Source organism: Bos grunniens, chromosome 3 (assembly GCF_055505025.1).
Source record: "Bos grunniens cultivar Pamir isolate PY7600 chromosome 3, Bosgru_T2T1.0, whole genome shotgun sequence".
Classification (NCBI taxonomy): domain Eukaryota; kingdom Metazoa; phylum Chordata; class Mammalia; order Artiodactyla; family Bovidae; genus Bos; species Bos grunniens.
In genome coordinates, this window is record NC_141167.1 from 58804101 (window position 1) to 58831634 (window position 27534).

Here is a 27534-nt window from a genome sequence, read left to right on the forward strand (position 1 = left end):
ACCAAGCACTTTTGCACTGGCTAGAATGCTAACAAAGATTTAGACTTCCCCTGCCCTCATTAAGCTCACAATCAGAACAATAATGATTCAGTAGAAATACCTTAAACTCCACAGGCAAGAAGTACCAGCTGGAGGATATAGGGGTACAGATTGTTTTTTTTTTTTCTTGGTTAAATTATCTTAAATGAAGGTAGTAATGTTGAAATATATTAAAAGCTTTTGTGTCATGAAATAGATGAACACCCTAACTGACAAAGACAAAACAGATACTGGGCTTTGTTTTGTGTTAAATCCATAACCCTATAGATTATTATAAGGTTTTTTAGGCCAGCCATGTGTTTTCATTCATTCATTCAACAAATCCCAGAATTTAAAAGTAGATCCTATTTGTCCTTTTGTGGCTCCTTAAGTTTCAGGCATGGCAATCACTAAATAAATACTTGTTGATTGAAGAGAGTCTTTGATCTTAAGTTGGGGACAAGGTTTACACACATGGAACAACCATTGCACAAATGCAGCCCCTTCCTCCTCCTACTACTCATGACATAAGGAAATGCTCATGAATTTGCAATGACATTTTAGTTTATTACTAGTGTCTTTAGGATCAAAAACGTTCCTCCAGAGTGCCATGGAAATTTCTGTTTCTCTGTAACTTATGCTTGTGTTCACCAGAGACTTGTTGGAGCACAGCCAACCAAATGGGATTGGCTAATAAAAGTGTTTGTGGGTGAGCATTTTGGAAACAAGTTTCAAGACCATTTGCTAGCAAACTCTCAGCAGGTGGAATTTTAAACAACATAATGTAAAATTTGATTTACAGAGGCCTAAAGGGGCAGATGACACCACCCTTATGGCAGAAATTGAAGAGGAACTAAAAAGCCTCTTGATGAAAGTGAAAGTGGAGAGTGAAAAAGTTGGCTTAAAGCTGAACATTCAGAAAATGAAGATCATGGCATCTGGTCCCATCACTTCATGGGAAATAGATGGGAAAACAGTGGAAACAGTGTCAGACTTTATTTTGGGGGGCTCCAAAATCACTGCAGATGGTGACTGCAGCCATGAAATTAAACGATGCTTACTCCTTGGAAGAAAAGTTATGTCCAACCTAGATAGCATATTGAAAAGCAGAGACATTACTTTGCCAACAAAGGTCCGTCTAGCCAAGGCTACGGTTTTTCCAGTGGTCATGTATGGATGTGAGAGTTGGACTGTGAAGAAAGCTGAGCGCTGAAGAATTGATGCTTTTGAAGTGTGGTGTTGGAGAAGACTCTTGAGAGTCCCTTGGACTGCAAGGAGATCCAACCAGTCCATTCTAAAGGAGATCAGCCCTGGGATTTCTTTGGAAGGAATGATGCTAAAGCTGAAACTCCAGTACTTTGGCCACCTCATGCGAAGAGTTGACTCATTGGAAAAGACTCTGAGGCTGGGAGGGATTGGGGGCAGGAGGAGAAGGGGACGACAGAGGATGAGATGGCTGGATGGCATCACCGACTCAATGGACATGAGTCTGAGTGAACTGCGGGAGTTGGTGATGGACAGGGAGGCCTGGTGTGCTGTGATTCATGGGGTCGCAAAGAGTTGGACACGACTGAACTTAAAGAGGCAGAGGAGATAAAAGACATGATGAAGTTTATAGTATCCATATTCTTTGAGAGTAAAAATACAAGTTAGCGTTTCTTGCTGTTGCAAAACATCTCATCAGCTCTTTAGGTAGACACATATGCTTCTGGTAGACAGCCTTTCTTCAGTAGATCTCAAGCTCCAAACAACAGCCCTAGAGTACATAAAGTCATAAAGTTTAAACACTATGCAAGGTCTTTCTGAGACCCTTGGTTTTTTCAATGTGATTCAAAAGTATGATCACTCAAGGAAATTTCAAAACCAATCTAAGTAAAAAGACTATTTCCAACTAACATAAACCAGAAATATACAGAACCTAGTATTACACAGAAATAAAACTATTACACACATTACTTTGACTCAAGAACCATCAATTTCCTTATATTTATAACCTTGAAGTTGGCTTCAGCTTTCCTTTATATTATTCAGCAATTTTACTAAAGATGAGCATTCCCACATGGTGTGCAATTTTCTCTTTAACTGTTAAATTCTCTGGGTATGGAAGAAAAGCTGTGAACCCTTAATTGAGCAATTATTATTTTCTTAGTGAATATAGAGTTTGAGGATAATGCCAAATCTTCCTTTCATCAAGGAAATAAGTCTGACACAGGCAGTGGTGTACACGTTGCCTGGCAAAACCCCATCTTCAGGTGGAAGAGCCAAGTTAAGACTGAAAAGGGAACTCATTCTTCACCTCTAGTCACTTCTTGGTATCTACTGAGGTTCTTGAAGGAATGCCAATTAGGACCAATTTATATGTCTCCTTGTAGATTTTAGATAACTCTTCAGTAAGAACTGTTTGTTTATCTCATTTAGACCATTTTTCCAGAGCAAGAGTTGCAAACTTGCTGCTGAATATGCTGTTTGCAGACCATTGCTAGGTTTCCATGTGGATATAAAGCACTGGTACTTGAAAAATTCATTAAGAAGTGAGTCATTTGAACTCCCAGATCTAAATTTCTGGAGTGGTTCTACCACATTTTTAAAATGCTGTTCCAGAATTCAAGCAACAGAAAATAAAGAATTCATATGCAAACAGTACATGAAATATACTTAAACAAGGCATTTGTTGCTTCACAGCTTGTGCCATTGTTTAAGTAATTCTAATTGTTTTTATGTTTTTCTTTATAAAGAGCTGGAATCTGCTTTTCTGAACTTGTATCATTATTCTTAGTTTTCAGACACTCACTGTCTCCTTTATAATAAAACTTTCAAATATCTGAGGATAGTCCATGCTTGCCTTCCTGTTTAGATTTCTCTTTTCAATTAAACATCTCCTCTTTCTGTACCTATTCCTAAGGTTATATAGCTTCCAAACTTCATCATGGATGAGAAATTAGCTTTTCAATAACTACATTTTGAACATAAGCTGCCAATAATCAACTCAAAGTTCAAAATATAGACTTATATTTTACAGAATATTTGTATGTATAAGGTTTGTTTGAATCCCATATCTAGTGGGCTGTAATACATGAGGTGCAGTCTACCCATTACTATTGAAATGTTAGACTGGTAGACCCAGGTACTGATAGCATATTTTTTGATTGTCTCAATTAATGAAATTTTTACTAGACACTACTAAGTGATGATTGAAAAAATCATGCTGAAATATTACTGTCAGCTACTGGTGTAAAATTTCTCACCAGAGAACTATCACAACCTCAGAATAAAATGTTTGTTGTCTAAATACAAATTTTAGCAGCCACTAAAATTGTTAGGAAGACCTTAGATCACTTTGCTCCTTAATTATGTTTTAAAACAATTTTTATTTTATTTTTTTTAACATTTTATTTTTTTTTAAATTTTATTTTTAAACTTTACATAATTATATTAATTTTGTCAAATATCAAAATGAATCCGCCACAGGTATACATGTGTTTTACACAGTATAAAATTAAAATAGTTACTATTTGCAAAATTCCACTTATTTATAAATATTATTTATTTAGTTATTTATAAAAACATATGCTAACACTCTAAATTCAACCTGAAGATAGTTTGAGTTCCTTATCTTCCCACAAATTTTTCTCTAGTCTTTTGCAAAATGCAAAAGTGATTTGTCCAACAACGTAGATGGTTAATAATCACCCAGGTGACAACAGCACTTCAATGCATCTTGCTTTCACTTCTCATTAAAATTGCTCTATTACTGAAGCTTAACCAAATTTTCTTCATGCTTGGCCTTCCATTTGAGTCTGATACCCTACAGTTTTCTTTCAATATCAAATTTTGCTTTGTCTTGAATTATTTTCTTTCCTCCTTTAACCTACTTTCAAGAAATAGAGAAAGGCTCTTTGATGTGCCAATTCAAAGTGTGTTCGGATAAAAGGTAAATAATTCAATAGCCTTTTGAGGAGGGTTGACATTTGGATGTTGGAGGTTGTTTCCTTCACTCATCGGCTCTCCTAGTGAGGTCAGCTGACCCATGTTAGTGACTTGCTGGAGTGAGTTTTGAATTTGTGAAAAACTTCTAATAAAGAATAGTGATAGAAATAGCAAAGAAGAATCAATGAAATAGGAAAGTCCAAGTGTATGTTCTTATCAAGTGTTATACTTGTCCAATAGTTACAAACCTCTCTGAAAATATTTATATGTGTGGGTGGAGGCAAGTTGCCCATTAAATTGTGGGAAGTGTTATCAGATTTATCAGGACTTGGTTGTTAATTTGACTACACAGTTTTGGCTCATAGAGAAATGAGGAGGAAATATCTGATTAAAGTGTGCATTGCTGCTGAGGCAACTGAATGTTGCCATAGCAATTGAGATGAAATGTGCAAGAAGTGAGATAATTAAATCTAACCCCTTTAGTAGTTTTGACAGTCAATGCACTGCCAATAGGAAAAGTTATCTACAGTATTAAGATAAAACACTTTCCTCATGGAAAGTCTCCTTACTAGTATTTTGTTGTTCCCTTCCTAAATACATTGTTTAGGTGTATAATTTGAATGTTCCCTTGTAATAATCAAATACAGTTTTGACCTTGGTCTGCAGTTACCTAGAATTTCAGCTGGTTTATTGTATCATGGGAGCAGACATCTATTAAAAAAAATCCATTTTTCCCCTCTAGTTCCTAAAAAAAGTATACTAAAGCCAAAGCTGTCATATTTGAGTTTGAAATTCAATAATATCTAGAACGTGCTGCCCTCTTCAGGAACTGATGCTCAAAAATACTTTGAATTTTTTAGCAGTTTAGTAATTATAAATATAAGCTATAACATCAAAAATTATTAATGATTCTTTAGAAATAAGCACTACACAAAATAAAGTATTTCTCAGTCTAAAATTTTCCATTAAAATCTTTCATTAAAATCAATAAATACAAAAAATTGAAATAAAATATTGATATTTATGATTAATATAAAAAGCAGTCTTCTTAAACTATGGTCATGGGAGAACTTTTCAATCATTCCAGAATGTCAGACATCCATAATCATAAGCCATATATTTCTTTAATATTAAAAATATCTTTTAAAAATGTGAAAAACGAAGTAGGACACCTTTCAAATCTTAATTTTATACTCCAGCAAAAAGTCATTAATTTTGTCAATATTTATCATTTGAAATTTTCACTAGTTTTCATTTACTGAAACATCATCTTTCTTGGAAATAATGATTTCAAGCTACACTAACACATTATAATTTTTATTCAGGATTACTTTATTCAAAAATAACATTGAAAGATCTGAAATGTCATTATCCAAATAGTCAAGTAAACCCCTTTTCTGTATATGTTATCTAAAAATTTCTTAAGCTATCACCGTTTTGGCAGAGGGAGATGAACTGTGTGTTTTTCTTTAGATAAAGTTTATGATACATAAAAGAGAAAATGACAACTATATAATGACTATATATATCAGGATATGAGAAAAGCATATTTTCTTACAGCTGACATGTTCCTTTATCTTAGAACTATTGACATTGAGAAAGATTATTTAGTGCTAATTATTAAATGTAAGAGTCACTGTTAATTTAAACATTTTAAAGGACACAATAAATTCAAGAACACATATGTTTTTTCATAATATAATTTATTGTAATTCTTTACCAAGCAATGCAATTAAAACCTGTTTTCAATGAACAGAAAACAATAAGAAAATATATATCTCTTTATTATCACTTATTTAGTGTGTAAAAATAGGAGCATGGACTCCTAATTTTGTTTTTCAGCTTCTGTATCAGATTTTCAGTTCAAGATTCCACCAAGAAAATGTATTTACATATAAATAGATCTAACAGTCATTAATGCTGACTTCAAGAATGTAAAATGCTCCTCAGTTTTTCCTTAAAGAGTTTTAAGTATGGCTGTCCCATCTGTTTCAGTGAAAAATTCAATCAAGCTAAAGGGGATAAAGAACAACAACAACAACAAAAAATACTTGACAATGTTCTCTTAATCTAGGAATATTTGTTTGGGAAAAATAAAATGTTTTATCCCTGATTTTGAAAGTAGTTAGCACAATTGCGTAATCCAAAGGGGCTTCCCAGGTGGCACAGTGGTAAGGAATTCATCTGCCAATGTAGGAGACACAAGAAACGTAGGTTCGATCCCTCAAGAGATGCTAGTTTGATCCCTTGGCCAGGAAGATCCCCTGGAGTAGGAAATGGCAACCTGCTCCAGTAATCTTGCTTGAAAATTCCATGGACAGAAGAGGCTGGCGGGCTACAGTCAATGGGGTCGCAAAGAGGTGGACACAACTGAGCAACTGAGCACACCATTCTGTCCAAAGGCATGTAACACATGTTTAAAAATTCTTAGAACAATGAATTGTGTTTTCTAAGGCAATGGCACCCCACTCCAGTACTCTTGCCTGGAAAATCCCATGGATGGAGGAGCCTGGTAGGCTGCAGTCCATGGGGTCGCTAAGAGTCGGACACGACTGAGTGACTTCACTTTCACTTTTCACTTTCATGCATTGGAGAAGGAAATGGCAACCCACTCCAGTGTTCTTGCCTGGAGAATCCCAGGGACAGGGGAGCCTGGTGGGCTGCCGTCTATGGGGTCTCGCAGAGTCAGACACGACTGAAGTGACTTAGCAGTAGCAGTAGTAATAGATTTACTTCATTTTATTTTGCTGCTGATGCATTACATTTGGCAGTTAGGATCCCTGTGGATGGAGGTATAATAAATAATAATATTTCTTTGCTTTTCAGGGTATTTATGGCACAATGATAAATTTCATCTTTCCCAGAATGGTAAGTAAAGAGCTCTTTCTATATTTGATAGCACTGAACACAAACAAGAAAAAGTGAATTGCTATAATAGAAGTGGAATATCATTTGCTAAATGTGTTGAATTATCGGATAATTATAAGGTAGCATATACTCCTCAAATAAATGGATACCACATTCAAATTCTATGAGCATTCCAAAATACTCCCCAAAATATGCTACAGGGCTCTTCAGAGGGAATCTAAGGTTTTTGTTTTCTCTGTTGGATTGCATTTGAACATAGTGTATTCCGTAGTTTATTTTCTGGGGTAATTTATTTTAAAATATACACAGAAATAGAAATAAATGTGGCTTACATTCTGTGAGAAGAAAGATACATATTGAGAGTGGGTGAGCAAGAGTCCTTTGGAATTTTTACTGTTACATAAAAACTGACTGTAATTTATGTTTGACCAGGGCTTTGCAGCATCTGTGAATTTAAAAATGTTTGTTTTCTAAGAGCATATATCATAACTTCTCCTAGGCAAGCTAGCTACTATATGATTTTGTTTAAACACATAGTTTTGTTGTCTTTCTCTTTTTATTACTTAAAATGGTAATATTTAGTTTTAGTCTTAATCATAATCTCTTTATAATTTAGATAACAATAAAACCAATCTTATTAAAAGGGAAAGGTTAATGTAAAATGATATTTCTTAGTAAGCTATTTCTGTCTCCTATAAAGTTCTTCCCCCAGTGGTTCTTGCATATTACCTATAAAAAGAAGGAATTTCTCACTGTAGAAAAAAACGCCTTGAAATAAACTAATAATCAAAAAGTGCTATGTTAAGTGAAAAAGCAGAGCACATTATAAATACATTATATATTGTGCTTATGTATTGAGGGAAGAGAGAATTGGGATCATACTATAGGCTTAGAAAAAGGACATAAAAGGTTCACAGACAGTGGGAATATGGGTAGTTTGCTGCTGCTGCTGCTGCTAAATAGTCTTCATTTTTTCTTTATTTTCTGAGTTTCCTATAATAAATAGATATTATTCTTATCAGAATAAGAGCATTATTTGAATAGCAGACTGTTCAAAATAGTATACTATTATTAATTAAATGTATATACATAAAGTTGAGGAAATACCTCTGCATCAATTTCATGGCCAAAATGATCTTATACAATTAAAAACAAACAAATAAAAACCTTCCATTTAATCCCATAAGGATGTAAAAATATAAAATGAAGATTAACTGGGTAAAAGTGTACAATAAAATAATTAAATATTTAAAATACAGTTGAAGCTATTACATTTATTAATTTTACTCTAATACAGAAATACTCCTAGAATTCAGGCATATGTATGAAAAAAATACAGTCATTTTTAAACCGAAATAAAAAGATCTGCAGATTCACATTAGTTTTTAGCATATAAGAATTTGGTGTTTTATGAACTTTTTTCAGAAGAAGAAAAGATTAAGGTAGGAAAAGACCAAAACATGAAGGTACAACTTTAAACTCATACTTTAAATCAGTAGATCGTACTGGTTAATATTAGCAGAAAACTTTGATATAAAATCTACAGTGTGATTTACCCACCTACGACCAATTGTCTTTGCATGTAAGTGCAGACTTATTTTAGGTCCAAGATTAAAACAAAATAAAGTATGTTAGCAAAAAGTGTTGCTTTTAACCTTAAATAATGTTAATAAACCATAAGTTAATAGTAAACATAGTAAATAATGCAACTAATCAAATATTTTTGAGATTAAAGACTTCTTCTCAAGGGTATTTTATTATCCATTGTAAAGTCAGCATTAAAATATCATCGTTATTTCTCACAACTTATCTGGAAATAGGCCAATAATTTCAGAAGACAGTTGAGGGAGGGAGAGGTACTCCAGAAAGGATATAGTAGAGTTCACATTAACACTTCCCAGGTCTTCACGTTCATCCTACTTGCTCTCATTTTACATAAAATTATGACAGAACTAGTTCTCTAATTGCCTAGCTCACAAATTGGAAGGCACACTATCAAAGTTGGGAGGGACCAGAGAAGAACTTTCAAATCTATTCACCACCAGTAAGAATTGAGGAATCAAAGATTAGTGGTATGATATTGAGTAAGATATACCATAAACTTGGGTTTAAAACTCCTGATCTGTTAAATCCAACAGTCACACTGGAAAATTTTTAATGAAATCTAAATTCTTTTCCAGCCCTGGAATTTTGCAACAAAATAGTATATCCTTAAACTTACTACACAGAACATGAGATAATACTGGGAGATTTTGAAGTTGTTACAAAGAAAAAGGTTTTAATGATTAAAAGGGTAAATTTCATTCATCTGCAAAATTCACTTATATTGATCTAAATTATATTCTGTTAATGAGGGATTAAATATTCTGATGATATTTTTCCCATAATACCATTTTTAAGATGTATCTAAAATTTTAACCTGAATTTTCTCACTTTGCTTTGAATTATAGTATGTGAGAGAAAATCTAACATCAGCTTCTTCTAAAGAATGGAGGGCCAAATTCATACCTATTTGTATATGGAAATATAGATTTCTATAGGTTTATGCTGCCAGAATGCTAATCTGAAATACTGGTGCTAAATCCCTTCGGTTGTGTTTGACTCTGCAAACCCATGGACTATATAGCCCACTAAGCTCCTCTGTCTATGGGATTTTCCAGGCAAGAATACTGGAGTGGGTTGCCATTTCCTTCTCCAGAGCAATCTTCTCAACCCAGGGATCGAACCCATGTCTCTTATGTCTCCTGCACTGGCAGGCAGCTTCTTCACCACTAGTGCCACCTGGGAAGCCCTGAAATACTGGGGGAGTCAAAAATTTTAATTTATAATTTTATGTTTTTAATCCACTCTGTAACATCTTTAGCACAATTAACATGACATTTTAGAAAGATGATAAACAAAATCAACCTCTTGCCCATATTCAAGAGCAGAGTCAATGTGAGAAACTATTAAATAAATACATCTGCTAATTCAAAGTATTTCTAAGTGTGCAACTTTAAACAGCCAAAGTTCTGAATTACTATATGAAACGACTTGAAATGTAAACATATATTTTGTTGACATGTATCTGTTAAAACTGAACTTTAAAACAGAATAACTCTTTAATGTTATTAAAAAATTTTAATAGGTTGGAGATAAATGCCAACTATTTATATAAAGCAAATTTATCAGTGTAATTAATCTATATTTCAAAAAAATAGATCTCCTCTCTCATTCTCAATGAACAAAGATTGAGTACATATTTCTGTGAATAGTCACAGCATCTAATCTTCAATTAACAATAAAATATACTATATTTCTATGGACATTAGTAAAAATTCATAACTTTATTTCATTAATGATAAAAGTTCCATAATGGATTTAACTATAGACAGTAGTCATTTTGCCATTTATTTTTTAAAATTCCACAACAGTTTCCAAAATATCTAATGTCAATTTTTAGGTCAGATTGATAGTAATATTAAAGCATTGTTAATTGACCAACAGGTTGATTACTTTTAACATTTTGAAAGGAGAAAGATGAAAATAGGCCTCTCTTTTCTTTCAATTAAAATTGCATGCAATTATTGCTGAAGACTATAGATCTCTTTTGGGATTTCCGGTTTCAAACAACTTTTTGGTTCATTTCACAGGAATAATATTCATCTTAATTAGGAAAACAACTGATGGGCTTTTTACAAGAGGGAGTTCACTCTGTTCACTGATTACTACCACTAGATTATCCTGTTTAAAGAGAAAAAAAGCCCTTCTTTTAAGCAGTTAGTTGAATATGTTATCTATTAGTAGCCATTGTCTTTGAAGACAGAATGTTTTTCTTGATGAATGGTTAATCCATTTCACTTTAACCACCAAATTTTCCTAACCACTATTCCAAATTGACTTCTAAAATGTTTTCAAATATGTAAATCCACCAATCAAATATATAAACCAAAATTATTAAATAAATAAAAAAACTCATGCGTGGTATATTACTGAATTGTTTTATACAGGTTATAAGGTTAAAACGCTTGCGGAGGGGGGTTCAGGATGGGGAACATGTGTACACCTGTGGCGGATGCATGTTGATGTATGGCAAAACCAATACAATATTGTAAAGTAAAAAAATAATAAATAAATAAACTAAAAAAAATACACTTGCTTCACTTAAAAATTATTTTTTGATATGCAGTAACTAAAAAAATAAAATTTCAAATACATAATGAGAAGTAACACAAACACTTGAGAAGTAACCACAAATACTTGAGTACCCTGTGACCTTTCAGGCTCTTGACTTCTTTTCTACAATTACTTAATGTCAATTCAAGGTTAAACAGTGTTCGAAATTTTTTCTGTCCCTTGTTTTTCCTTGGGATTTTGTCTCATGTATTTGCATCCCTGCTGCTGCTAAGTCGCTTCAGTGGTGTCCAACTCTGTGGGATCCCATAGACGGCCTCCTACCAGGCTCCTCTGTCCCCGGGATTCTCCAGGCAAGAACACTGGAGTGGGTTGCCATTTGCATTCCTAAACATACCATTGTTTGGTTTACATGCCACAGGACTGGAAAAGGTCAGTTTTCATTCCAATCCCAAAGAAAGACAATGCCAAAGAATGCTCAAACTACCACACAATTGCACTCATCTCACACGCTAGTAAAGTAATGCTCAAAATTCTCCAAGCCAGGCTTCAGCAATATGTGAACCGTGAACTTCCAGATGTTCAAGCTGGTTTTAGAAAAGGCAGAGGAACCAGAGACCAAAATGCCAACATCTGCTGGATCATCGACAAAACAAGAGAGTTCCAGAAAAACATCTATTTCTGCTTTATTGACTATGCCAAAGCCTTTGACTGTGTGGATCACAATAAACTGTGGAAAATTCTGAAAGAGATGGGAATACCAGACCACCTGACCTGCCTCTTGAGAAATCTGTATGCATGTCAGGAAGCAACAGTTAGAACTGGATATGGAACAACAGACTGGTTCCAAATAGGAAAAGGAGTATGTCAAGGCTATATCGTCACCCTGCTTATTTAACTTTTATGCAGAATACATCATGAGAAACACTGGGCTGAAAGAAACACAAGCTGGAATCAAGATTGCCGGGAGAAATATCAATAACCTCAGATACGCAGATCATACCACCCTTATGGCAGAAAGTGAAGAGGAACTAAAAAGCCTCTTGATGAAAGTGAAAGAGGAGAGTGAAAAAGTTGGCTTAAAGCTCAATATTCAGAAAACTAAGATCATGGAATCTGGTCCCATCACTTCACGGCAGATAGATGGGGAAACAGTGGAAACAGTGTCAGACTATTTTTCTGAGCTCCAAAATCACTGCAGATGGTGATTGCAGCCATGAAATTAAAAGACACTTACTCCTTGGAAGGAAAGTTATGACCAACCTAGATAGCATATTCAAAAGCAGAGACATTATTTTGCCAACAAAGGTTCATCTAGTCAAGGCTATGGTTTTTTCCAGTGGTCATGTATGGATGTGAGAGTTGGACTGTGAAGAAAGCTGAGCGCTGAAGAATTGATGCTTTTGAAGTGTGGTGTTGGAGAAGACTCTTGAGAGTCCCATGGACTGCAAGGAGATCCAACCAGTCCATTCTAAAGGAGATCAGTCCTGGGTGTTCTTTGGAAGGAATGATGCTAAAGCTGAAACTCCAATACTTTGGCCACCTCATGCAAAGAGTTGACTCATTGGAAAAGACTCGGATGTTGGGAGGGATTGGGGGCAGGAGGAGAAGGGGACAACAGAGGATGAGATGGCTGGATGGCATCACCGACTCGATGGACATGAATTTGAGTGAACTCCCAGAGTTGGTGATGGACAGGGAGGCCTGGCGTGCTGTGATTCATGGGGTGGCAAAGAGTCGGACATGACTGAGCGACTGAACTGAACTGAACTGAATAATATGTAAATGAAAGTGACTTTTCCCTTCAAAAGCAAGTCTTGAGATTCAACCATTTATTGCACATAAGTATAATTCATTACTTTAGACTGTTGTATAGTATCCACTCTATGACATAATTTGTTTGTCCTTTTTAATGCTGATGAATTGTGGGATTGCTTCAGTTCTTTGCTTCTGCTTTTTACTATCATACATAGTGCCACTATGAACATTCTTCAGCATGCATAGATGGATAGATACAAAAATTTCTCTAGGTCAAATAGTTCTCAACCTGGAGAGAATATCCCCCAAGGGAATATTAGGCAATGTGTGGGAACATTCTGGCTTATCATAACTTGAGGTATGGGCTGTCTAGGTGACTAAGTGGTTAAGAATCCACCTGCCAATGCAGGTCCAGGAAGATCCCCTAGAGAAGGAAATGGCAAACCACCTCAGTATTCTTGCCTGAGATTTGGAAAACCCTGCAGTGGCCACAGGATTAGTAAAGGTCAATTTTTGTTCCAATCCCAAAGAAGGACAATACCAAAGAATGTTCAAACTATCATACAGTTGTGCTCATTTCACATTCTAGCAAGTTTATGCTCAAAATCTTCAAGCTAGTTTTCAGCAGTACATGAGCCAAGAAGTTCCAGATGTACAAGCTGGATTTTGAAGCAGCTTAGGAAACAGAGGTCTAATTGCCAACATTTGTTGGATCATGAAGAAAACAAGGAAATTCCAGAAAAGGATCTACTTCTGCTTCATTGAATACGTGAAAGCCTTGGACGGTATGGATTATAACAAACTGTTGGAAATTGTTAATGAGATAGGAGTACCAGATCATCTTACCTATCTCCTGAGAAACCTGTATGCAGATCAAGAAGCAACAGTTAGAACTATACATGGAACAACTGACTGGTTCCAAATTGGGAAAGGAGTATGACAAGGCTGTATATTTTCACCCTGCTTATTGAACTTATATGCAGAGTACATCATGTGAAATGCTGTGCTGGATGAATTGAGCTGGAATCAAGATTGCTAAGAGAAATATCAACAACCTCAGATATGGAGATGATACCACTCTAATGGCAGAAAGTGAAGAAGAGGAATGAAAGAGCCTCTTGTTGAGGGTGAAAGAGGAGAATGAACAAGCTGGTTTGAAACTCAACATTCAAACTAACATCATGGCATCTGGTCCCATCATTTCATGGCAATTAGAAGGGGAAATAGTGGAAGTAGTGACAGATTTTACTTTCTTGGACTCCAAAATTACTATGAACAGTGGCTGGAGCCATGAAATTAAAAGACACTTGCTCCTGGAAAGAAAAACTGTGACAAACTTTGACAGCACACTAAAAAGCAGAGACAGCACTTTGCCGATCAAGTTCCATATAGTCAAAGCTATGGTTTTTCCAGTAGTCAGGTATGGATGTGAGAGTTGGACCATAAATAAGGCTGAGCATGGAAGAATTGATGCTTTTGAACTGTGGTGCTGGAAAACTCTTTAAGAGTCCCTTGGACAGCAAGGAGATCAAACCAGTCAATCCTAAAGGAAATCAACCCTGAATACCTATTGGAAGGACTAATGCTGAAGCTGAAGCTCCTATACTTTGGCCACCTGATAAAAAGAGCCAGCTCACTGGGAAAGACCCTGATATTGGGAAGGATTGAGGGCAGGAGGAGAAGGGAGAAACAGAGGATGAGATGGTTGGATGGCATCATCGACTCAATGGATATGAGTTTGAGCAAACTCTGGGAGATAGTGGAGGACAGAGGAGCCAGGCATGCTGAAGTCCACAGGGTTACAAAGAGCCAGACAACTTAGTGACTGAACAACTTGGGGTATACTACTGTTTTTTAGTAGGTAGAGACCAAGGATGCTCTAAATATCCTATAAGGTGCAAGACAGCCCCCACAACAAAGAATTATCTGAACTAAAATGCCAGTAGTACAAGATTGAGAAACTTTGCTCTAGAATATATTCTTGAAAATGAAATTGCTGAGTCATAGAGTATGGAAAATTTCATATTTATTGGATAATTGCTAACTGTTGTTCAAAGTATCATTTTATACTCCTACCAAGAGTATAAAGATCAATGTTTCAAAAGATCTGCCTTTTAACACTTAATATAGTCAGATACTTAAAATTTTTATTGATTTTTGTGAAGGAAAAGTAAAAAATTCTCATACTTTCAATTCCTGGAGAAGGAAATGGCAATCCACTCCAGTATTCTTGCCTGGAGAATCCCATAGACAGAGGAGTCTGGCAGGGTACAGTCCATGGGGTCACAAGAGTTGAACACAATTTAGTGTCTAAACCACCACTACCACTTTCAATTCCTTGACTACTTTGAACATTTCAGCGTTAAATTGTAGGTTTTTTATAGTTATCCTCTATCAAGTTAAGACATTTTATTCTTAATTTCCTTTTTTAAAAATCTTTGAGGATATTTAATTTTACCACGTGTTATTTCTTACATTAATTTAGAGGAAAATATGAGTTTTATTACAAAGGGTTGCTAAGACCTGAGATATCTCTCACCCTAAGGTTGTTTGCTGAGTGAGGTGAACATGAATTTCATGTCTTTTCTGGCACAAAGGAAAAGTGACGAAACCCAGCATTCAGTGCTAGAATGCAATATAGATATGCCCTCATCAGTAACCTGATCTACAAATAAAACCATCCCATGGAGGGCTGCAAGGAAAACTGCAAGTCTTAAATGCGTTAAAAAAAAAAAAAAAGAATTCTCCCTTGAAAATGTATAATCAGAAACTAACATTACTGTGTTCCCAGTAAGAAGTTTATAATCTCGTCTAAAGACTCAAAGATAAGAAATTAAGTTTAAACCTGTCCCTAGATATGCCTTTTGTGCCCATCAGAATCAAAAGAAAATCTCCTCTGGAAAGCCTAACTTTACTCCATGCTGCTGAGAATTTTTACAGAAAAAAAATTCCTTAAGTACAAATCCACAACTAGAAATCACAAAGACACTGTAAAACAATCAAAATCAAAGCCAAAATCAAAAGCAGTGAAAGATAAACAAATAGGAATCAGATTAAAAAAAAAAGATAAAAAGCAGAATCAGACCCACAAAGGCTTCAAGTATTGAAATTGCCATTTTCAGTCTTTCTTGCCTGTTCTCTTTTATTCCTGTTGCCCAAAAAACCACCTCCAAAAATCAAAATTTTTTAGAATTTAATTTCTGCAAAATAACATGTACACCTTCCTATAAACTTAGAAATTAATAATATCACTAAGTTTAACTTGTTAAGCTAAACCTAGTTATACTGAGATGGAATTTGGTCTTGACATTCATGTTTCAAACTATAAGAACTGCAGTGAATAAATAAATAAATAAGAGTATAAATAAGAATATTTTAGTCAAATGAACAAGTATCATTGTAAATACTGTAGTAGGTTAAAATAATATATTGCTGGCTATAATATAGAAATTTTTTGTCTGTTTTTTTAAATAGATTTCCTTTAGCTAAATACTCAAACTGATAGATAGATTATAAACTTTTATTTGTGCAGCATATTTCCACAACACCATGAGGCTAGTAGAATCCTAGCTCCCTGATGAGGGATTGAACCTGGGCCTTTCACAGTGAAAGCACTGATTCCCAAGTACTGGCCCACCAAAGAATTCCCAAATATAGTGTTTCTTTTTCAACAAGCTTCAAATATCTTTACATTTGGGTTTTGAAATTTTTAAAAAAGGATTTGTTTTCTCACTTAACCTTGCACACTGATTGGTCTCATGTTGGGCGCTTGGCCAAAGCTGAGCCAATCATTGTCTGTCCTTATAATTTTATGAACTGGAATCACAAAACAGACTCCTAGGCAAAGAGAGAATTTATCACTTGATGAATCCCAGGAAAGACTGATTCTGCACCTTAATTCCGTTATTAAACTTTCTAGGGATCTATGAACCAGTAAATTACCTTTGCTGAAGCTTGAGTTGTTTCTGTAACTTGCAACCAAAACAGTCCTAATACCCTTATACAAAGAAAATTAAATTCTGAGATGGTTTTCCTGCATGCTGATAGTCATAGGAGGCAATGATTGAATAATACTTTTAATACCTTTTTCATCATAAGGGAAGGGAATTGGGAAGAGTTCCTGAGTGAATTTTTTTGAAGCCCTACCTGGATCAGAGCATACCTCTCTCCTCTGATTTATTCCAACACAGGTCAAAGTAAAGATCAGTTCAGTTCAGTTCAGTTGCTCAGTTGTGTCCAACTCTTTGTGACCCCATGAATCGCAGCATGCCAGGCCTCCCTGTCCATCACCAACTCCCAGAGTTCACTCAAACTCATGTCCATCGAGTCCGTGATGCCATCCAGCCATCTCATCCTCTGTTGTCCCCTTCTCCTCCTGCCCTCAATCCCTCCCAGCATCAGGGTCTTTTTTAATGAGGCAACTCTTCACATCAGATGGCCAAAGTATTGGAGTTTCAGCTTTAGCATCAGTCCTTCCAATGAACACCCTGGACTGATCTCCTTTAAGATTATTTCTTATGACAAGGTTTAGGGACCACTACTATATATACAAACTTCTGGAATCTAGAGAGCTTCCATCAGGAAGTCACTTGTGGTTGTAATGTTACTTTCCAGTTACTTTCTACCTGAGATTTTACATGGCTTGAATGGAAGAGGAAAGGACTGAAATTTAAGGGATGAGTATAACAATTACTGAGCATTTTATACTATGTTAAGGACCTGGCTGGTGTGTTTTATTTTTAGTTGTTAAGGGCTGCAATGTGTCCCTCCCAAATTCACGTGTTGAAGTTCAAACTCCCTGGGATTCAAAACATGAATATATTTGCAGATAGTCTTTAAATGTTATTAAGGTTAAATGAGATCATTGGGAGAAAGCCCTAAACCAATAAGACTGCTATCCTTTTAAGAAGAGATTAAGTTCCAGACACACAGAGGAAGACGACATGAAGACACAGAGAGAAGATGGCCATCTACAAACCTGGGAGAGCTCTCAGAAGAAATAACCCTGTCTCTCAAATCTACCCATAAAATTTCTTTCAAATGTTGCTCTACTCTTTGTTTTCATTATTACCACCTTAATTAAGGCTATGTTTTTCTTATTTGAAATATTCAAATAACTATCAGTTCCTCATTTTCATCTTCTAATTCAAACATTCATAGTCACACTAGCAAAGTCACTAGATTGTGCATTTGTTGAGAATGAAGTCTGCTCTGTACTCTTTTCTTATCTGCCGTATATAATTTATGATTCCTAAACCCAGCTGTGCATCAGAACTTGAGTGGCATTTTTTAATAGTCTGGTGTCTCAGACTATATCTGTTGAATCAGAATCTACAGGCTTGTGGGCTAGAAATTGGTATTTTTTGTGTTCCTAAGTTGATCATGTAAGTAATGGGCAATTATTACTTTTATTCACCCTTTTTACTAACAATGCTATAACAGCTTCCTCAAAACTTTCTACCTCGACCTTTTTCCTATATTTCTCACTGTGCCTTCCATTATCAAGATGTGTTTTGAATAATACATCTACTTACGCTTTTTTAAAGTAAAATGGTTATTCGTTTACACTGATGATGCATTTCAAGAATTTTCTTGTTGAAGGCCTATATCTATCGTATGTTGTGTCCATATCCTGAGAAGCTACAGAAAAAGTGAGGAAAATACTTTAATATGTAAAACAATAAAAATAAATGAAGCCTATCTAATCTGTTCACTGTGAAACTGATTAAGTAGGTCTTAACACTAGGATGTTCCCGTCAATACTGCCTCCAACTATATGAAAGAGTTGGCAGAAATGCTGACTTCTCTTGTAGTTATTTTGTGGCCTGGCTCTGTTCATATTGATACAAATTGTGTGGTAGGAACACAGAGGAAAAGCGGGTTTAGGGTTCACCCTGGCAAAGGAGGAAGTAATGTCTCAAATTCTTTTCTAGTCCTCCACATGTGCTCAGTTGCTTTAGTCAAGTCTGACTCTGCAACCCCATGGACTGTAGCCCACCAGGTTTCTCTGTCCATGAGATTCTCCAGGCAACAATACTGAAGTGGGTTGCCCTGTCTGCCTCCTGGGGATTTTCCTGACTCAGGGATGGAACCTGCGTCTCTTACACTGGCATTGTTCTTTACCACTAGCGCCACCTGGGAAGTCCCTAGTTCTCCATATTGTAAGCTTAATTTATACACCTATCATACAGAAGGGCTCTGCAAGTGGTGTGCTAGTGTAAAGAACTAGCCAATGCAGGAAACCTCATAGATGCTGTTTTGATCCCTGGGTAGGAAAGATCCCCTAGAGAGGGAAATGTTAACCTACTCCAGTATTCTTGTCTGGAGAATTCCATGGACAGAGGAGCCTGACAGGCTACAGTCTGTAGGATCACACAATATCTGAAGTGATCTAGCTCATAGCACATATCATATGGAAAAACTTGACAACTTTGTACTCTGAATGGAAAAATCTACTGCTTTTCTTACTTAAAAAGAACAGCTTCAAGACCTAAAGCAGTGGCTCTTTGTATCTACTCACAGACAGAAAACATGAATCTAGAAAAAGATAACCAATTATGGCAATCAGTTCAGTTCAGTTGTCACTCAGTCGTGTCCGACTCTTTGCACTGACTCTTAGAGACAAACTCTGCTATTAGTCTATACTTAAAATCAAAGGCACTCTCTCAAACATCCTTAGACAACAAAAGAAAAACTTGCTGAATATATCAGCCAAATTGATTAATTCTACTGATGTTTGTTTTGTGTCTATTATATCAACCATCATATAAGTAGATTAAAACAGACATGATTCCTGACTTTCTGAAGTTTTCAGTTAATAGACGTACTAGTTTAAAAGAAAAAAAAAAAAAAAAAAAGAGGGATACTTACAGGAGCCTGGAATGGAGTTAGTGAGGTAAAGTGTATGAGAAGAGATCATGCCCAAACCAAACTTCCTAGAGGGACCACTTATTTTCTGTTCAGATGTCAACAGCCAGGAGTACCTTGGAACTTGAACAAACAAATGAGCATGACCTTTTTCAGTAGAATATTTGCAACCTGTGTATACTTTGCAAAAAGGCTGGTACAAAAAATAATATTATCCATGGTCTACTTTCTCTGTTCTAAATGTATAATTTCTGCATTCATTACACAAATATTTTATTAAAAGTATTTATAAAATTAGACCATTTAAGCAGACTTAAAGACCTCAATATGAACTGATATAATAACTAACTACCTAGTCCTTGACTTATTTTTTCCTGGTTTATGTGTCTAACTCTACACATGAACATCACTGGATGGTCAATACTTAAATCAGATTGATTATATTCTTTGCAGTCAAAGAGGTAGAAGCTCTATACAGTCAGCAAAAACAAGACTGGGAGCTGACTGTGGCTGAGATCATGAACTCTTTATTGCAAAATTCAGACTTACATTGAAGAAAGTAGTGAAAACCACTAGACCATCCAGATCAGATCAGATCAGTCACTCAGTCGTGTCCGACTCTTTACGACCCCATGAATTGCAGCACACCAGGCCTCCCTGTCCATCACCAACTCCCAGAGTTCACTGAGACTCACGTCCATCGAGTCAGTGATGCCATCCAGCCATCTCATCCTCTGTTGTCCCCTTCTCCTCTTGCCCCCAATCCCTCCCAGCATCAGAGTCTTTTCCAATGAGTCAGCTCTTCGCATGAGGTGGCCAAAGTACTGGAGTTTCAGCTTTAGCATCATTCCTTCCAAAGAAATCCCAGGGCTGATCTCCTTTAGAATGGACTGGTTGGATCTCCTTGCAGTCCAAGGGACTCTCAAGAGTCTTCTCCAACACCACAGTTCAAAAGCATCAATTCTTTGGCGCTCAGCCTTCTTCACAGTCCAACTCTCACATCCATACATGACCACAGGAAAAACCATAGCCTTGACTAGATGAACCTTTGTTGGCAAAGTAATGTCTCTGCTTTTGAATGTGCTATCTAGGTTGGTATGACCTAAATCAAAACCCTTACTATTATACAGTGGAAGTGACAAATAGGTTCAAGGGGTTAGATCTGATACACAGCCTGAAAAATTATGGATGGAGGTTCATGACATCGTACAGCAGGAAGGGATCAAGAACATCCCCCCAAAAAAGAAAGGCAAAATGGTTGTCTGAGGAGGCCTTACAAATAGCTGAGAAAAGGAGAGAAACTAAAGGCAAAGGAGAAAAGGAAAGATATAACCATTTGAATGCAGAGTTCCAAAGAATAGCAAGGAAAGATAAGAAAGCCTTCCTCAGTGATCAATGCAAAGAAATAGAGGAAAACAATAGAATGGGAAAGACTAGAGATCTCTTCAAGAAAATTAGAGATACCAAGGGAACATTTCATGCAAAGAAGAGCATGATAAAGGACAAAAATGCTATGGACCTCACAGAAGCAGAAGATATTAAGAAGAGGTGGCAAGTATACACAGAAGAATTATACAAAAAAGATCTTCATGACCCAGATAACCATGATGGTGTGATCGCTGGACTAGAGCAAGACATCCTAGAATGAGAAGACAAGTGGGCCTTAGGAAGCATCACTATGAACAAAGCTAGTGGAGGTGATGGAATTCAAGTTGAGCTATTTCAAATTCTAAAAGATGATGTTGTGAAGGAACTGCACTCAAAGAGCCAGCAAATCTGGAAAACTCAGCAGTGGCCACAGGACTGTAAAAGGTCAGTTTTCATTCCAATCCCTAAGAAAGGCAATGCCAAAGAATGTTCAAACTACTGCACATTTGCACTCATCTTAACACAAGCAAAATAATGCTCAAAATTCTCCAAGCCAGGCTTCAACAATACACGAACTGTGAACTTCCAGATATTCAAGCTGGTTTTAGAAAAGACAGAGGAACCAGAGATCAAATTGCTAACATCCACTGGATCATCAAAAAAGCCAGAGAGTTCCAGAAAAACATTTACTTCTGTTTCATTGACTACACCAAAGCCTTTGACTGTGTGAATCACAACAAACTGGAAAATTCTTCAAGAGATGGTAATACCAGAACAACTGACCTGTCTCCTGAGAAATTTGTATGCAGGTCAAGGAGCAACAGTTAGAACTGGACATGGAACAACAGACTGGTTCCAAATCAGGAAAGGAGTACATCAAGGTTGTATATTGTCACCCTGCTTATTTAACTTATATGCAGAGTACGCCATGCGCAATGCCGAGCTGGCTGAAGCACAAGCTGGAATCAAGATTGCCAGGAGAAATATCAATAACCTCAGATACGCAGATGACACCGCCCTTATTGCATAAAACAAAGAAGAACTAAGGAGCCTCTTGTTGAAAGTGAAAGAGGAGTGTGAGAAAGTTGGCTGAAAGTTCAACATTCAGAAAACGAAGATCATGGCGTCTGGTCCCATCACTTCATGGCAAATAGATGGGGAAACAGTGGAAACAGTGTCAGACTTTATTTTTTGGGGCTCCAAAATCACTGCAGATGGTGACTGCAGCCATGAAATTAAAAGACGCTCACTCCTTGGAAGAAAAGTTATGACCAACCTAGATAGCATATTGAAAAGCAGAGACATTACTTTGCTAACAAAAGTCCGTCTAGTCAAGGCTATGGTTTTTCCTGTGGTCATGTATGGATGTGAGAGTTGGACTGTGAAGAAAGCTGAGCGCTGAAGAATTGATGCTTTTGAACTGTGGTGTTGGAGAAGACTCCCGAGAGTCCCTTGGACTGCAAGGAGATCCAACCAGTCCATTCTGAAGGAGATCAGCCCTGGGATTTCTTTGGAAGGAATGATGCTAAAGCTGAAAGTCCAGTACTTTGGCCACCTCATGCGAAGAGTTGACTCATTGGAAAAGACTCAGATGCTGGGAAGGATTGGGGGCAGGAGGAAAAGGGGACGACAGAGGATGAGATGGCTGGATGGCATCACTGACTCGATGGATGTGAGTTTGAGTGAACTCTGGGAGATGGTGATGGACAGGGAGGCCTGGTGTGCTGCAATTCATGGGGTGGCAAAGAGTTGGACATGACTGAGTGACTGAACTGAACTGATGATGATTTAATGAGTGAATGTATGTAAATACTGAGTACATGATCCCTATTAAGCACTCAATAAATGTTGCCTGTGTTGTAATCCCTTTACTTGTTGTGTTTTTCCAGTTTTAGCCAGTGTCTAGTGGTCTGATTTTATTCATTAAAAAAATATTTATTGAATAGGGCTTGGTTCATACAAGGCCTGGATATACTATACTAAACAAATCAAAGTCCTTGCACTCATAGAGCTTACATCCTAATACAGGAGAAAGAAGTAGCTGAAATATGTAAAATAATGGCAGCCAGTGATTAGAGGAATGAAAATTTTAAGGGTTAGAGGATGTCAGAGGGAATTATTTTAGGAAGTGTGGTCTGGGTCCTCTCTGAAGAGGTGACATACAAGCAGAGATATGAATGAACCAGCAGGGAAGAAACATAAAGGAGTAAAGACATTTTGCTTTCTCTAGTTCATGAATGATTTTTACTTTTTCAACTTTAGAAAATAGGCCTCCTCCTGTATGAATTTTATACCTCATTTCATGCTAAGGAGATCATTTTTGGTTCTCTTTAGCCTTTTTCACAAGCCCCAGCTTATTTTGTGCTTTAGTCTTGCTGATGTTATTTTTATGGGTCTATGCTACTCTCTAATATCTGTGCTTGATTTCATGTCCCTTTTTACCACCTTTTGCACATGCTGTTTGAAATTCAGAGCCTGACAGTAGGTCCCTGTGCAGCATACTGGTTTCTCTAGTTTCCTCCTCATTTTCTTGCTCATTAGAATCATTTGTGTTTGTATATGCAGAACACTGCTTACATCAAACACCAAGAGCGCATGGCTGCTTTTTCCCAAGGTCCCAATCTTTTCCATTTTACCTACTGGTTTCTGTCAGAATTGGGTCCAGAGTAGAGTTCCCCTTACTACTTACTCTGCCTTCTGGGAAATGAAATTACCAGCAAGGCTGGTCAAGAAATTGTCAGTGTTTTACCTTCAGAGGAATGAAGGTTTCTATAGATACTTTGAGACTAATATCCCTAACACTAGGATGTGTTGCTCCCTGATAATTTTCTGGTCTGTACTAGAAAAGCATCCTTCTGGCTGAGAAGTCTGTAACACAGTCATGTAATGCTATTTCTTCTCTGTGTCTCCTCATTTTATGTTCGTCTAGATTTTTCTCCAGTGTTCCTCTACCCATTTGAATTTACATGTAGGTTCCTTGCTTCTAACCAGCAAAGATTATTCACCTACATTTTAAATAGCATGATCGAATTTAAAATAAACTGGATTAAAGATTAAATTGTTTATATCCCTAACCTTTGTAGCACCAGGGACCAATCATGGAAAACAATTTTTCCAGAACTGGGAGTGGGGAGGATAATCCAAGAGCATTACATTTATTGTACACTTTATTTCTAATCTGTTGCTGCCACTGATCTCATGGAAGGTGCCAGTATGAGGCCCAGAGCCCTGGGGACACCTGGTTTATATGACCAAACTTTATACCCAGGAAACCAGGAAGTTTTCATACTGTGTTATATTAACAAGCAGAGTGAAATCCTAGAAAACTTTGGAATAGAAAGTAGATTCTATTCTAATGAAGCCATATACTAGCTTGCAGATTTGTTGCAGGAAGGGGGACCCCTTCCAGGGCCCGAAACCAGGCTCTTGTCTAACACTTGGAAATGACTTGTCCGAGGAGACACATGTGCTGACAGAGCAAGAGATTTCATTGGGAAGGGGCACCCGGGTGGAGAGCAGTAGGGTAAGGGAACCCAGGAGAACTGCTCTGCCATGTGGGTTATGGTGATGGATTAGTTTCCGGGTTGTCTTTAGCCAATCATCTGACTCAGAGTCCTTCCTGGTGGTGCATACCTTGTTCAGCCAAGATGGATGCCAGAGAGGAGGATTCTGGGAGGTGGTTGGACCTATGGTGTCTCCTTTTGACCTTTCCCGAACTCTTCCAGTTGGTGGAGGCTTATTAGTTCCATGTTCTTTTCCAGGATCTCCTGTCATAAAACAACTTATGCAAATGGTTACTATGGTGCCTGGCCAGGGTGGAAGGTTTCAATCAGTGTGTTTCCCCTAACAGCTCCCCCCTAAGAGACTTCATACTCAAGATACTTCTTGGGAATTGGGGCGGAGGTCTCTTTCTTCTGTAACTTCTTCCTGCTGTGCATGGGCGTAGGCCTGCCTAGAAGAGCAGAAGTCTCTCTCTACCTGATATCAGTTCATTTCAGTTCAGTCGTTCAGTCATGTCCGACTCTTTGCAACCCCATGAATCGCAGCATGCCAGGCCTCCCTGTCTATCACCAACTCCCGGAGTTTGCTCAGACTCACAGTCAATGTATTTTTTTGTCTGAAACCAGCATTCACCCTTGTAATAACAGCAATTTAGTTCAAAACTGTTGGCTCCTCTCAGAGATGAAATAGACAGGGGCCAAACAGGAAACCTAACAGAATGGTCTTCACTGGTCCCCAGAAACAGGAGGCAACATTTGGGGTGAGGGCTGCAGGGTCTGTGACTTTTTTTTTTTTTTTGGTTGGTGGTGAGGCAACAGAGCTGAGCTCCAGGAATCTTGTGTTTAGTCTGAAGTTACCATCATCCACCTGGGTGGGGGCTCCAGTTCTGTAGAAGAACTCAAAGACATTCTTATGCATATTTGAGTAGGAACCAGGAGCCCGTCTGGAGGCTATACTACCATTTGAGTGTTTCTCTTGTTTCTGTATCCCCTCTCTTCCCTGATTAGCAATTGTTTGAATCCACCCTTTGGACCTCAGGGAAGGTCTAGGAGGCTGATTGAAGCCTATGTCCTACAGACAAGAAATGGAGAACACACAACAGATCTCTATTTCAGAGCCCCACAGAGTTCTACTTAGTTTAAATTTAGGGAACTAGGCAACTATGACTGTGATAACTTCCTGTGAAAATGGAGCATAGGACTGCTTCAGCTTGGAGTAGAGTATAGTATACTGAATTGGAAGTATTCCTGAGTTTTAAGTTCTAGATCTGAGTCTTGTATGATTAAAATCTCAATCCCTTGGTCTGCCATTTTGGTGTAACAGACCCAATTAGAAGTAGTTGGAGGAGTGATAACTGGAATTTAGTAGACAAATCTCATTTCTTTTTAGAAGAATAGGCCTGAAACCCAGTCTGGACCTGGCACTTCAGGGAGACTTGTAGCCAGGTAGCCAGTTGCCTAGTTTTATAAAAAGTAAGATTGCAGTTACTAGCTTCCAGCAGACATTGTTTTGAGAATGGTGGCATCCAAGCCTGACATGACTCAGAAAACTCAAGTGTTTAGCAGTACAAGGTCTAATCTGAAAGTACACCTATAGCATCACCCAGTTATTTCCCAGGATGTCTGAACCATAGCTACTCTATTTTGACTTTTAATTGTAAACTTTTCCTTAATAGCCAAAGCAGATTTCACCGTTAATGACGTCAGTGTTTCTCTAGGTATGAGAAGATGCAAGAACTGGGACTCATAAAATCTCCTGAAAATATATAACTATCTGAAGGTCTGTTCTGCCAGTTTTTTTTTTTTTTTTTCCCAGAGCACAGAGTGCCTCATTCCTGATTTTCACCCCGAACTCCTTTCAGGGGCGTTGAAAGTCGGCAGTTGCAGTAGTCATGATTTAATCTTTGTAGATGTAGATGGCAAGTGTCAGTTTTCAGTTGGCAGAGCCCCTTTTTGCTCATAAACTTGACCATGATTCTGAGGGGGGCATTTCATGACCATTTTATCCCATGGTGCTGAGAGTGTCCATTCTCAGGTTTGGCAAAGATTTTGTTCACAGGCCACCCAATGTGCTGTTACTGGACTAGGCCATAACACAGTATCCAAAATTCTCTGGACCACCAGTCTTACTAGCCTCTTGGTCCAGGAAAACATTTCCTCTTGTTGCTTCTTCCCATATGTAGTGTTACACTATTATCATCATCAATCTCATGTGGAACTATATAGTATCCTATCAGAGGCCTCCGTCACACATTTGGCAGTGTAAGAAACAGCAATTCTGTAAAACAGGTGAAATACAAATAATATAGCCAGCAGCATTAATAAAGTCACAAGTAAGACTTAAGAGCTTCCATTAGATGTAGCCCAGTATATCATAGGTCATTGGACTTAGTCTACTCTGTACGAATTTTTATCTTCCAGGGAAATTATATATTGGCACTGTCTATAAGGCACATAGCCCAGTTTTCTAGTGTTACTAGACTGATTATCCTTAGTATGATTTAATTGTTTCCAACATCGAGGAGACTTTAAACCTAAATTACCATAGCCTGGTGTTATCTATATAAATCCATCTCATAATTGTGAGAGTTTTTTTCTCCTTTGTTGAAGCTTTGCTTGTTGCTCTGATTGAGCTTGAGTAATAGAAGAAAGCTCAAATTTATGGCCAGAGTCAGAGCAGGCATTATTAATTGGCCTGGTGAGAGGATCCCATCTAGTAATATCACAGTGACCTGAATATGACTATAATTTTTTTTCAGTAAATTTTCTCAGGGCCAACCAGTTAGAACCTTGCTTGTAGAAGGCAATGGCACCCCACTCCAGTACTCTTGCCTGGAAAATCCCATGGACGGAGGAGCCTGGAGGGCTGCAGTCCACGGGATCGCTGAGGGTCGGACACGACTGAGCGACTTCACTTTCACTTTTCATTTTCCTGCATTGGAGAAGGAAATGGCAACCCACTCCAGTGTTCTTGCCTGGAGAATCTCAGGGACGGGGGAGCCTGGTGGGCTGCCGTCTATGGGGTTGCACAGAGTCGGACACGACTGAAGTGACTTAGCAGCAGTAGACAAATTTACCAAGCTAACCCAGAACTAGACACAGGTAATTGGCCACA

General features: G+C 37.4%; 1 protein-coding gene and 1 long non-coding RNA gene across 11 annotated transcripts in view; one reads left to right on the forward strand and one right to left on the reverse strand.

Annotated features, from left to right (window-relative positions):
- The window catches only part of ADGRL2 (adhesion G protein-coupled receptor L2), a 306832-nt gene that overhangs the window by 56678 nt on the left and 222620 nt on the right, over window positions 1-27534 (forward strand). For all 10 annotated transcript variants that reach the window (XM_086394356.1, XM_086394341.1, XM_086394364.1 and 7 more), the window contains exon 2: window positions 6772-6813. The gene's annotated coding sequence lies outside the window, so the exon portion shown is untranslated. The remainder of the gene's footprint in view (window positions 1-6771; window positions 6814-27534) is intronic.
- On the reverse strand, window positions 6670-26489 carry LOC147375673 (uncharacterized). The gene is made up of 3 exons (XR_015161585.1): window positions 24553-26489; window positions 19555-19674; window positions 6670-7806 (listed from the first exon to the last, which is right to left on the reverse strand). It is a non-coding gene; the product is annotated as an uncharacterized LOC147375673 (long non-coding RNA).